Genomic DNA, 12,472 nt, shown 5'->3' on the forward strand with positions numbered 1-12,472 from the left:
GTAGGAATCTTTTTGCTCAAACCCATGACCCTGAGATTAAGATTCTCATGCTCAACCAATTGGCAGATAAAAGAACTAAGTTACAAGTGCAACAGTCCAGACTTTTACGTTTTATCAGTTCAGCAATAGGCCTGGAGCAGCGTCAGCACAATTTGATGCCTTCCTTCATTTCAAGGGCCTTTTTCACAGTCTATCAACTATCCAAGGGCTACTTTTCTTTCCAAACGGCCAGCATAAATCTCCGTCTTTGAGTCCATTGGTGCTTCACATGTCAGGCATGATGGGACTTGTTGTCCAACAATATCTGGAGGACCACATGTTTCCCATTCCTGCTTTAGAAGTTACATCCATAATGTTTTACTGTTATTTAGTTTAACTGCTCCATTTCTGTAGTATGTTAGGTTTGCTTCATCTAAGAGGGAGCAATTGATTATAGGCCTAAACAATCAAGAAGCACCTAAATAAACCTGTTTTGCTGCATGCCGTGGATTGAAAAAACCGGGATTATCAAAGCAGGTCCTACATATAATATTGGTTGATGGGCTGGATTCATGGGACACAAATCATGCAGATCTGATACAACACAAAATGTATACTTTTTCTAGGTAGGAAGCCTGGTTGGAATCTCATGATTCTTCAAAGACTAACATTTATTATGGCTAAATATGTTCTATCTCTAGAAGGCCACAGAAACTAATGGATTCTTTCTGTTTTGCAATATACTGCAGAGAAATTGTATTGTGAAATAGGAGTTCCTCTATGTCAGTTTTTAGATACGCTCTCAAAATCTCAATTTTCTCATGCCTTTCATGGTTTCAAAAAAGTGGGGGGAGGTTCAGGAAGGCCTCTTATTCAACCTCCATACGTTGATTATATGACCTTTGACTCTGTCATGGGTCATAAGCTGGGGCAGTGCCTTGAAAGGACATGTCTAAGAGTGAGCAATGCCTATTCCACATGGAGTGTTCTGTTTTAGTGCATTAGCCTAGAAGTACTAGTAGCTTCCTAATCCTCTCTTGTTTGACTCTGCTTGTTAACCCCAAGCAATCCTCTCAGGGGCTGAGAAAGCAGCTGTCTTTGGTGAAGAAAACACAGCCCAGCAAAACAAAAATCTCAAACCTTCCCTTTTGACTTTGTATCATCATACCTTTTGGGGAAGTATTGCTAATACAGTGAAATATAAGTTGCGATATGGCCATCAGAATTATTAAAAGGTAGATTTCGCTGACATTTATGGGAATAGGAGTATGCTTGCAAACTAAAGGCAGAAAGACAACTGGAAACCTTTTCCCTGAACCCCTGGGAACAGTGCCATATTTGAAGTACATCGAGTGAGCAGGAGAGAGAGATCTCACATATGCATTGTAAGTGGTCAATCAGGTGCGCAGTGCATACTAAATATAGCAGTGAACATTACAACTCACAAAACTAGGCACAAAGCAATTGAAAGCAACAATAAATCAGCTTTGTTAGATCTGCTGTGCCTGTGCTCTTATGTCACCTGTTAATGTTTGAGTACTGCCGACACATAAGTGAAATCATATTTTTTTTCTGCCTGACCTCTGATGTAAGCACTGTAAACATCATTAAGAATTGTGAAACAGCTTGGACAAAAGTTTTGCCCTATCGTAAGTGTTTCTTCTCCTTATGACACCATGGTTGTCGTTCACAGCTCTTGGAATGGAGTGAGGTATAAATTGAATGAATGAACAGCTAAGCATAAACTTTAAAACTTTTTTTTGTTTTTAGATATGTTCAGTAGTTTCATATAACATACTTAATTTCTTACTTTTTTTTTACAATCAAAAGACCTGTCTATTTTGTCATTGATCAGGACTATCCATTTTAGGAAAGCAATTGAAAATAAAACTGCCAGGGTCATAATGCTATTATACCACTGCTTAGTCTCAACAAGAATATTGCTGATCTAGAAACAGGACAGAAAAGGGGGAGCAAGATTATCAGGGATCGCAGAAGGGAAAGATTACAATGTTTTGGAGCTTCTTAATTTGGGGGGGAGGGAGGTGAGTAAGGGGGGGACCAATGTTTATATAATTATGTATACATGGTGTGGGGAAAGTGAATAGAGAAGTTTCTCCCTCTCTCATAAAACTAGAATCAGGAAGCATCCCGTGAAGGCAGAAGGAAAGACTTCTTCACAAAGTGCATAGTTATGGAATTTGCTAGATGTAGTAATAGCACCAACTTAGATTAAAAAAGGATGAGACAAGTTCATAGTGGATCAGGCTATCAGTGACTGCTAGTCATGATGGTATAAAGGTATAAAGTCTATTTCCAAGTTCAGCAGCAGAATGCCTCTGAATACAAATGGTTGAGAAATAACATAAGGAGAAAGCTGTTGTCTTCACATCCTGCTTTTGGCTTCCCAGAGACAACTAAGTTGGCCACTTTGTGGAAGAAGGCAGTGCTAATGGTCAACAATGGTCAACACAATTTCACTGTTCTACATAGTTGTTTGATGATAAATCGTTTTCTCATTTTGTACTTTTCTGTTGTGAACTGCCTTGGGATCTTCGGATGAAGGGCGGTATACAAATTTAATAAATAATAATAACTTGGAACCCAGTGAAGATGCAGTACCAACACAGGTTCTCTGAACACAAGTACATTCAGCAATGAATAGGTTGCTATATGCTCATTCCTATGACCAGTTACTCAACATGACCTCTTCACAGAACTAATGTCTTCTACATCTGCTGCCATTACCTTGATGGTCCACAACCAAATCCTAACAGTTGTGAGCCACTGATTTGTAGTCCAGGATGGGTGAGTTAGTGATCCGCAGGCTCATGCATACCAGATGTGTGCCTGCAACAGACATTTTTTCCTAGCTGCTTCCTGTTTGGCATATCCTTTGCCAAAACCCAAAATCCACTTTTAAATTTCCTTGAGTTTAAAAATTGCCTTGTGGTTTGCTGTTAGCTGCAGAAAAGGAAATGTCCAGAAAGCTTTTAGTGTGGGTGTACCTTACCTCATTGGAACATGGCCAGAGGGCCTAGAACTGTGACCTAAATATTACTAATAATCCAAATTCTGCAATAGGAAGACATTTTGCAAAAATATATATGCATAAGCCTAATCAATTATATTACAGTGGTACCTTGGGTTAAGTACTTAATTCGTTCCAGAGGTCCGTACTTAACCTGAAACTGTTCTTAACCTGAAGCACCACTTTAGCTAATGGGGCCTCCTGCTGCTGCCACGCCACCGGAACACGATTTCTGTTCTCATCCTGAAGCAAAGTTCTTAACCTGAAGCACTATTTCTCCACTATTTAGTGGAGTCTGTAACCTGAAGCGTATGTAACCCGAGGTACCACTGTATTGTACTGCAGAGTGTATGTGAACAGCATTGCAGAATTTGAAAAGTATTCTTTCCCTTTGTTTATGGGATTGAGGAAGTAACATTGAAACTCACAGAACAGTTTGGAGCAATTGGTGGGCAGAACAAGAGAGTCCAGGGCAGGGGGGTGGCTGAGGGCAGAAAAAAATGCAGAAGCGATATCCTGACTCCTAAAACTCCCTTTATTACTTCTGCCTTTATCTGATGTCTAAGCCTTTAATAGAAGCTGCCAACACTCCATATGTTTGTGTTTTTGAAAGTGATAGCTAGGGTACTTTAAATTGCTTTTACTGATGCCTGCAAGGAAAGGAAACCATATTGGTTCCCCAGCTTCCAAAATGTGGACACCGTAGTATTCACAGGACTTGCAACAGAATGTTGCAGTTTAGAAGACTCTTGTTCAAGCCATGTCTTTTTCCAGAATTCCCCCATTCCTTTCCTTACCACCTACTGTAGTGTTCTCTTTCTTTGCCTTAAAAGTCAGTCTTGCATTATTTGGCCACTGAAGCCCTTTCTCATTTGGCAGTTTTGTTTTTTCTCTTTGATTTCCACTTCCCCCCCAAAAAGGTGTGTATGTGCTCTTGCAAACCTTAGGATATCTCTGAGCCTACTGAGCCTCTTGTGCATGGAAAGGGCCATTTGGGTGACATAAGCATCTACACTCAGAGAATGAGCTCACTATTATTACATATGTAGGAATGTTAAAATCAATTCAGAGCCCCTTCCTGATTGCATTGACTTCTTTTGAGTGTTGATTCTATCTTAGAGGCATGCTTTATAGTTTATCCTCATTTTAACAGAGCTTTCTATTCGATAGACCCATGAAAACAAGAGCTTCAGTATCCAAAGAAGCATGGTAAAGCATTTTTATTTGTGCTGGCAAAACAACAAAAAGTGTGGGCTCCAGGAAGAGCAGTATTTACCCAAAGACAGGCAACCCAGTTATCCTTGGATTGCAGACCACAGCCAGACATTACAGGCTGAATACAAGCTGCTGCAAGGTGTGGCCCCTTTGCATTGCAGGAATCTTTTTGCTCGCCATGGGGCTTGATTCCACAACCCTGCGATTGAGAGTCTCATGCTCTGTCACCTGAGCTATGGGGAGCCGCAAATCATTACTCAGTACCTTTTGCCTCTTCTTTTCAAAACCAGTTCTAGTTTTATGCATTTCATAGTAAGTTGCATGGATTTTAGAGGCAAAACAGTCTTAAGATAAAATAAGAATGATGTTGGCACAACATAATGGTGCCTAACTAGAGACCATAAACAACTGTTTAGTACATACTAGTGGTTTTTTATGTTGATTTTTATTTTATTTTCCCTAATGAAAAGTTTTGCCAGCTTCATGACAAAATGAAATTATTCTAAAATGCATCAAAAAATTTTTAAAAGAGAGGTATACTTCTTTTTTGTGGAAGATCAATATTCTTTTAGTTCAAGTGGTCAGGTAATCAAACCTTGCAACACTGTGCTCCAGTTTCACTGCCCACCCATAAAACAGATATAAACTTTAAAGGATACATTCTCGGAGATTAAGCTAGAACATATGGATTCTAGCTATTTTCCCAAGAGGGGAAAAATATTTATTTTTCTTTGAAGTTGAGACTCGTATGATTCTAGATATGCCAAAGAGAACTCAAGCTGTTTTGTGGTATTTTCTGTCTCCTTGAGGACATACTGTAGTGGTATGTCCATTCCTATAAGTTGCCTGTACATAATTAGTGCTGATGAAGTCAAGGCCACACGCAACTCGGAGTATGATTCCATCCCTTAAGTTTTGTTGGCTGGGCATGGCAGCGTTGCTCCTACACCAACTTGTGTATCCTAATGGATCCCCTACATGAGCACAGCTAGCTCCCTCTTCCAACCTTCACCAAACATACTGAGTTAGGGAGTGAGAGTGTAGGATATGCAATGTCACATGCAGGGCTTTCCACTTCCCTTTATTCACACATTTCATGTGACCAACACGTGACTAGGGCTTTGCTCTGCAGTCGGCCATGACATACCATTAGAAGTATGTAACCCCATGAAGGGGCAGCATGGGTCTTATCAGAGGGCTTTCCTCATTCTGCCCCCCACATCTAAAGAACTAGAAGCCTGAAAGTGGGTGCTTTGGTGGTGTGGGCACGTGGGCTACTGTGAACAAAGGAACCATTTTGTGCAATCAATGACTACTCAGCAGTTGGGGAAAACAGAGACATCACAAGATGATTTAAAGAAGAAAGTATTCAACAGGTGCCAAAGAGACAATAGAAGTAGTGCCTGACTGATATGCAACAGGAAGGACTTCTAAAAAGTAGGTGCTGCTGCCACAGATTCTGGCACAGCGTGGAAGAGACCTCCTGATAAGATGGTATCTGGAGGATGATGCCCTTTCTTGCAGAGAGCAGTGATCAGTTGGTTATACAAGGTGAGATTTAGCAAATAACTGGGTGCTGGTGTAGCATTCCTGTTATCCAACAGGCTGTAGAGTTGCCACATGTCCTACTTTGCAGAGGACAGCCCTCTCTTTGAAGGAATACTCTGTTTGAAGGGCTGCCTGGTCTGTGTCCAGCTTAAAGATAATGAAACAGAAAAGGGGAGATCAGGAAGCTTGAAGTTGATCATCAACAGTTGGCAGCACTTTGCCACACATTCTTCCCTGCTATGGTGAAATGTACTGTTATTTCTATTTAGAGCATAGTCCTTTTAAATGTGAATTTCTGCATATTAATCAGCAGCTGCAAATTTTATGCACATCGGCTGCACCTTTTTTTGTCCTCTTCTTTGGCGATGCACATTGTCAAAAAATTAGAAATGTAGGTGCCCACACTCAAAGGTTGTAGAAGTATTCCCCATTGAGGGAAAGTCAGGAAAGTATTCACTGTGTAGAAAGGGAGCATAGTATAGGTGTGCAGTGATGTGATGGGTGGATGGCAGTGCATTGTCCAAGGACACAGCCAAAGTGTAATGAGTGTTAGTTTTAGTTTCTGCAACTACAGTTTCTGCAACTGCAGTTCTTATGATTACATTGGCAATGGCAACCTGGTGTACCAGGGCTATAGAATAATATCACCTACTTACAGACTCCCTACAAAACAACAGCATTCTTCTGGTAATGGAAAATAAATTTCTTATGAGTAAGCGTTCTAATATAAAGGTACAGATTTATTTTTATAATGCTTTTCCTAATAAGCCAATTGTAATTGCATTGAGCCTGTCCTGGTAATTTAAGACTGTCTTGATAATTTAAAACGATATCTTCTTGTAATAGGTATTGATAATGTACAGATAAAAAACAGAAGACAAATAAAATTCTGGGAAGCAGATAATTGGCTGATCTATCAGCCTTAGAAGTGTGTGTGTGTGTGTGTGTGTGTGTGTGTGTGACGAATAATATGTTGGCTATGTGAAAGTTAGCTTGGATTGCTATAGGAGATAGTGGTATATATCAAGTAGAAAGGCATCCTTTCAGATGAAGAAATGAACCAAGTTGTTGGCCTGTGTTTCTTTAGAGACTTCCTTGTTTATTTTTGTGAAGTATTCTTGGAACTGATTTGCTAATAATAGAACCATAGGGTTGGGCATTGCTTCCTCTTGTCACATGATAGAACCACCCATTCAGCAATTCCCCACACGTTGGTTTAGGGAGCCACACAGAGTTCAGTGGCACAGCCTGTGCATGCCCAAGGTCCTAGCATCAGTGAATCTATGCCATGTCCAAATAAAATGAGGAGGACCATCAGTTCTAGGGGCAAAAGTAGACTTCAGGCCTCTCTGTCCAGGCTTTTTTTCCATCTGGAGCTCACAAGAACTCCGACACCTCTCAGGTGGGCACCATTGCCATTCTAAGAGAACAAGGGAAAAGTTCATGGTGAGCTCCGACACTTCTTTTTTTAGAAAAATAGCACTTCCTACTTTACACCCTCCTTGAGTGTTTTTGTGTGGCTGGACTTGGCTTTTTGTTCACTTGGATAAAGAATGTGTGTGGAAACTAGCATACGGTAAAGATAAAATTAAATCTGCGTGCTCCACTGACTTTTACCTCTGGGCACACCCACCAGCGGCATGTGGCCCTCAGATGATTGCCCAGAAAGGAATATGGCCCTTGGGCTGAATAGGACTCCCCATCCTTGAGATAAAAGATCTTAGAACTAGGGCTGAGGAAGGCCTCTGCCTGAAGCCTTGGTGACCTACAGTCAGTAGACAATGCTGGGCAATATGGACCAATGATCTAGTGCTGTATAAGGCAGCTTCACATGCTGTGCAGTCTAGGCCATTGTGCATATGCAGAGAACAGGCACATACAAAAATGGCCACAGAACCAACTGCTCCAGGTGAGTCCAGTTTGCAAGCCAACTAGTCCTCTGACTTTCACCCCCCCAGGTGCATTTTAAACAAGCAAAATAGGCTTCCCTCATCTTTGTATTTAACTAGGTATGGGTTTGCCTCTCAGGCAGATTGCACAGTAACTCTTCAACTTTGCTGAATATTGCTGGTGCATGATGGAACACGCTTGCGCACTCTTCTTACAAGTCAGTGCTCTCTGCACCTTCTTTCTCCCCTGGAAGAGAGACTGCAATCTAGTTGCCTTGGCGACCTTGGCAGGTTTAAATGAGTAGCTGCACTAAAAAAAAAATGTTGCTTGCATCCAAGTGCATTGATGTTTTAATCTGAGTGGCCTTAAAAAAAATTATAAAGGGCATTGTATTCTTCATGGCTCAACATTATTATGAGGTTGAAGTACTCTTGTGTCCATTTTGAGGGCCCACAAAGGTTTTCAATACAGTTCTGAGGAGGAGGAGACTCTTCGTTGGGCTGGGGAGACGAGGTGGTGTTTTAAGAAGCTGATTAGAGGATGAGGTCAGGTCAGGTTCCAGCTTCAAAACTGATTACAGGCTGTTGAATGTATTGAACCAGGGAACAGCTAGTTTTTCTTTATTATTTATTGGAATGAGTACAAAGTTAAAGTGAAGCTTTCATCTCGGGGTTCACCAGTCCTTGTTAAAGGCGGTGGTTTTGCCTTTTAAAAATTGTAACCTTCAAAAAACAATGTTTCCCAAACAAACATTTGCTCCTTACAGTAGCCTGTGGGCTTCTTCAAGGTGGGGTATGTGGATGGTTTTTATTTTATTTTATTACACTATACTGCACTTCCATTCATCATGGAACCCAAAGCAGCATAGACATGGTTCCCATCTATGCAGTGACCCAACTCAGACCTTCAGTAAGGTGTTGGCCTCACACGGCAGCAGATCATACCTTGAGCCTCATATACCTCCAGGTTATATCTTGGACTGTCAGTTATGAGAAGAAGTAGGGTGTTGTCCATAGCTCCTATGAAGCTGCCTCATACCAGGTTGGGCTATGTATCTGCCTAATCTAGAACTGCAGAGGTCTTTCACATCACGTGCTACCTGATCCTTTTATTTGGCAATGCCAGTGTTTGAGCCTTGGACCTTCTGCATGCAGAGCACATAGTCCACCTCAGGATGATGATTCCTCTCTCCTCTTTGCCCAGTCCCCATCCATAACAGGCAGCTTCTTTCCTGTGGACCCATCCTTCTTGTCCATTGGTTCCAGAGGGCTTCCAGATCCAGTATTGTATCAAATGTTAATCCTAGGAAGAGCAGACCCAGTAAAACTAACAGACATGACTAATGTAGGGCTGCTAATTTCAGTGGGTCTACTCGTGAGTATAATTTAGTTGGATACAACCCACAGATTAGAACTTAGGACACTTCATACTACTTGAAACAAAATTTCCCCCTGCCACACACTAGCAACAACTAACTGGATCTCTCATAGCATTTAAATTGCAATTCTGCAAACATCTAAATGGGACATGTTATTTTGCTGTTCTTCAGAGTTCTGCTTATTATTAATTGATTCTGTTAATTGTCTGAGACAGATGTTTTGTATGTTTGGTGGAAGTATAAATGGGCTCAGCTAATAATTCTGTATCCAGGTATTCGGCCATTAATGTTACTAGAGTGATCTTTTAAACCGCTTTAATTTACTGTATCATCACAGTATTCATGTCATTAGATTCTACCTTCCCCCAAATATTCTTGGTGACTCATGGTAGTATAGTATTTCCATGATTCTTTTTATTGTATGAGATGTTCTCTTCTTAAAGCAATCCTGCTATTAAAGGTATCTGGCAAGAAGAGATAGCATCCATTTAATTTTAATGTTACTATTGTTCTTTACTGCATTTTGATTGGCCAGCCTGGTGCACAAAAAAGTCCTTGGCCATATCTGTATCTCTCTGAATGCCTGTTGTGAGCAAGAGCAATCCAGGGTCACTGCCCTTTAAACACTGCCAGTCAGTTCTTGGGAGGGAGAAGATATGTTAGAACTGCCAGTGATGAGAAAATGTGGTTAAAGAAGCAAACAATTTTCAATTGAAAAATGACAGTTCTATTGGAAGTGCTCTTCATTTTAACTCCCCCCCCCTTTAGACTACAATCTTATGAAACAGCTAGTTTCTTTCTCTTCCAAGGAAGAACTGACTTGCTTTTTATTTTAGACTGGGAGCAGGGAGAGATAAATCCATGTTCTTGGAGCCTGATACAATGATTTAGAAATAAACGCCACACTTTCTCCCGGGCAGACATATGTTTACTAACACAAGGAACATCATAGACATATTGGAACTTTTACAAACAAACATAAACACTAAAGCAGTTTTAATTTTTATAGACGCGGAGAAAGCCTTTGACAACATATCTTGGAAATTTATGAAGGGGAATTTAAAAGAAATGGGAGTGGGACGGGGGTTTGAGAACGGGATTGAGGCAATATATTCAGAACAAAAGGCTAAACTGATAGTTAACAATGTGGTTACAGAAGAGTTTAAAATTGAAAAAGGTACACGACAAGGCTGCCCGATTTCCCCATTACTGTTTATTTCGGTTCTGGAAGTGCTCCTGAATATGATTAGGGGGGACCGGTTGGTGGAAGGGATTCAGGTCGGAGCGAAACAATATAAACTTAAAGCTTTTGCAGATGACCTAGTTCTGACATTACAGGAGCCGGAGTCTAGTTTGAAAAGAGTACTACAACTGATTCAAAACTTTGGTCGAGTGGCAGGATTTAAGTTAAATAAGCAAAAAACTAAAGTTTTGGGGAAAAACGTGACAGATATTGAGTTGGAACAGCTTCAGAAAGAGACAGAACTAAATGTGGTTAAAAAAGTTAAATACCTAGGGGTAAACATAACAGCAAAAAATCTGAGTTTATTTAAAGATAATTATGAAAAATGTTGGTCAGAGATTAAGAGAGACTTGGATAGTTGGTCAAGACTAAAACTTTCTTTGTTAGGCCGAATAGCTGCCATCAAGATGAATGTATTGCCAAAAATGTTATTTTTGTTTCAGACACTGCAGATTGTAGACAAGACAGAGTGCTTCCGGAAGTGGCAGAAAGATATTTCTAAATTTGTCTGGCAGGGCAAAAAGCCCAGAATCAAATTTAAAATATTAACAGATGCGAAAGAAAGAGGGGGCTTTGCCCTGCCAGATTTAAAGTTGTATTATGAAGCTGCAGCTTTCTGCTGGTTAAAAGATTGGTTACTTCTTGAAGATACGGATGTCTTGGATTTGGAAGGTTTTAATAATGCGTTTGGATGGCATGCATATTTATGGTATGATAAAGCTAAGATAAATAAGGCCTTCAAGAACCATATTGTCAGAAAATCAGTTTTTAATGTCTGGACAAAATATAAAGACTTACTGGAGAATAAAACTCCGAGGTGGCTGTCACCCCTGGAGGCTAAGGCTCGGAAAAGAGCCAATATGGAGGCCAACTGGCCAAAATATTGGGAGATAATAGAAAAGGATGGTGACAACTGGAAATTGCAGAGTTTAGAAAAGATGAGAGACAAAGTGCGAGACTGGTTACACTATGCTCAGATTAAAGAAGTGTTTAAAAATGACAAAAAGCTAGGATTCCAAGTGGAAAAGTCAAAGTTAGAAACTGAACTGTTAGAACCTAAGACTAAGGTACTTTCAAGAATGTATAACTTGCTGCTGAAATGGAACACACATGACGAAATGGTAAAATCAACAATGATAAAATGGGCGCAGGATATTGGGTATAATATTATGTTTGAAGATTGGGAAAGGTTGTGGACCTCTGGGCTGAACTTCACTGCATGTAATGCGTTGAAGGAAAATGTGATGAAAATGATGTATAGATGGTACATGACCCCTGTTAAACTGGCTAAAATATACCATTCGTCTGATAGCAAATGTTGGAAATGTAAGGAAAATGAAGGAACATTTTTTCACCTCTGGTGGACCTGCCCTAGAGTGAAGGCCTTTTGGGAGAAGATATATAATGAATTAAAAAAGGTGTTTAAATACACCTTTACTAAGAAATCAGAGGCCTTTCTCCTGGGTATTGTCGGCCAGAGTGTGTTAAAAAAGGACAGAACATTCTTTTTGTACGCAACAACAGCAGCAAGAATATTAATTGCCAAGAATTGGAAAACTCAGGAGCTACCCACTGTGGAAGAATGGCAGATGCAACTGATGGACTATATGCAATTAGCCGAGATGACCGGCAGAATTCGAGACCAGGGAGAAGAAAGGATGGAAGAAGACTGGAGGAAATTTAAGATTTATTTACAAAAATATTGTAATTTGGCTGAGTGCTGAATTGGATGCCAGTGCAGACAATTGTCTACCATTAAATTAGATTTAAGGCTGAATTATATGTCAAACCAAATTAAGATTATTAATTAAGATGAGTTAAATGATAATTTGTTTGAAATTAATTTAATAATGATGTAAGTGTATGCGGGAGGTGTGGGGGAGTCCCATGTAACAATTGAGAGATGTTAAATGGACAATGATAAGTGGTGCTTATCTAATATATGCTTTATTTGAAAACTTCAATAAATATATTATAAAAAAAAAAATAGAAATAAACGCCACATAGTCATAAATCTTAATATTTAGCAGTTAAGTGGCATTATGCCGGATTGAACTATGTACAATTTCTGGGTGGGGTCCAAAATCTTTCATGTCATGTCTGAATATAAGTAAAGAAAGAGGTCCCTGGGAAGTGGGATTAATTATGAAATATGAGAATTGTAGCTTTGTGAGTGGAAAGGGGTTCC

At 40.0% G+C, this 12,472-nt stretch overlaps 1 protein-coding gene across 5 annotated transcripts in view; it reads left to right on the forward strand.

The window, feature by feature from the left end:
• Positions 1–12,472, forward strand: part of ZNF827 (zinc finger protein 827) — a 123,493-nt gene that overhangs the window by 25,382 nt on the left and 85,639 nt on the right. The gene's annotated exons all lie outside the window — the stretch shown is intronic.

The sequence above is a fragment of the Podarcis filfolensis genome (assembly GCF_964270895.1).
Source record: "Podarcis filfolensis genome assembly, chromosome: 9".
NCBI classification, from domain to species: domain Eukaryota; kingdom Metazoa; phylum Chordata; class Lepidosauria; order Squamata; family Lacertidae; genus Podarcis; species Podarcis filfolensis.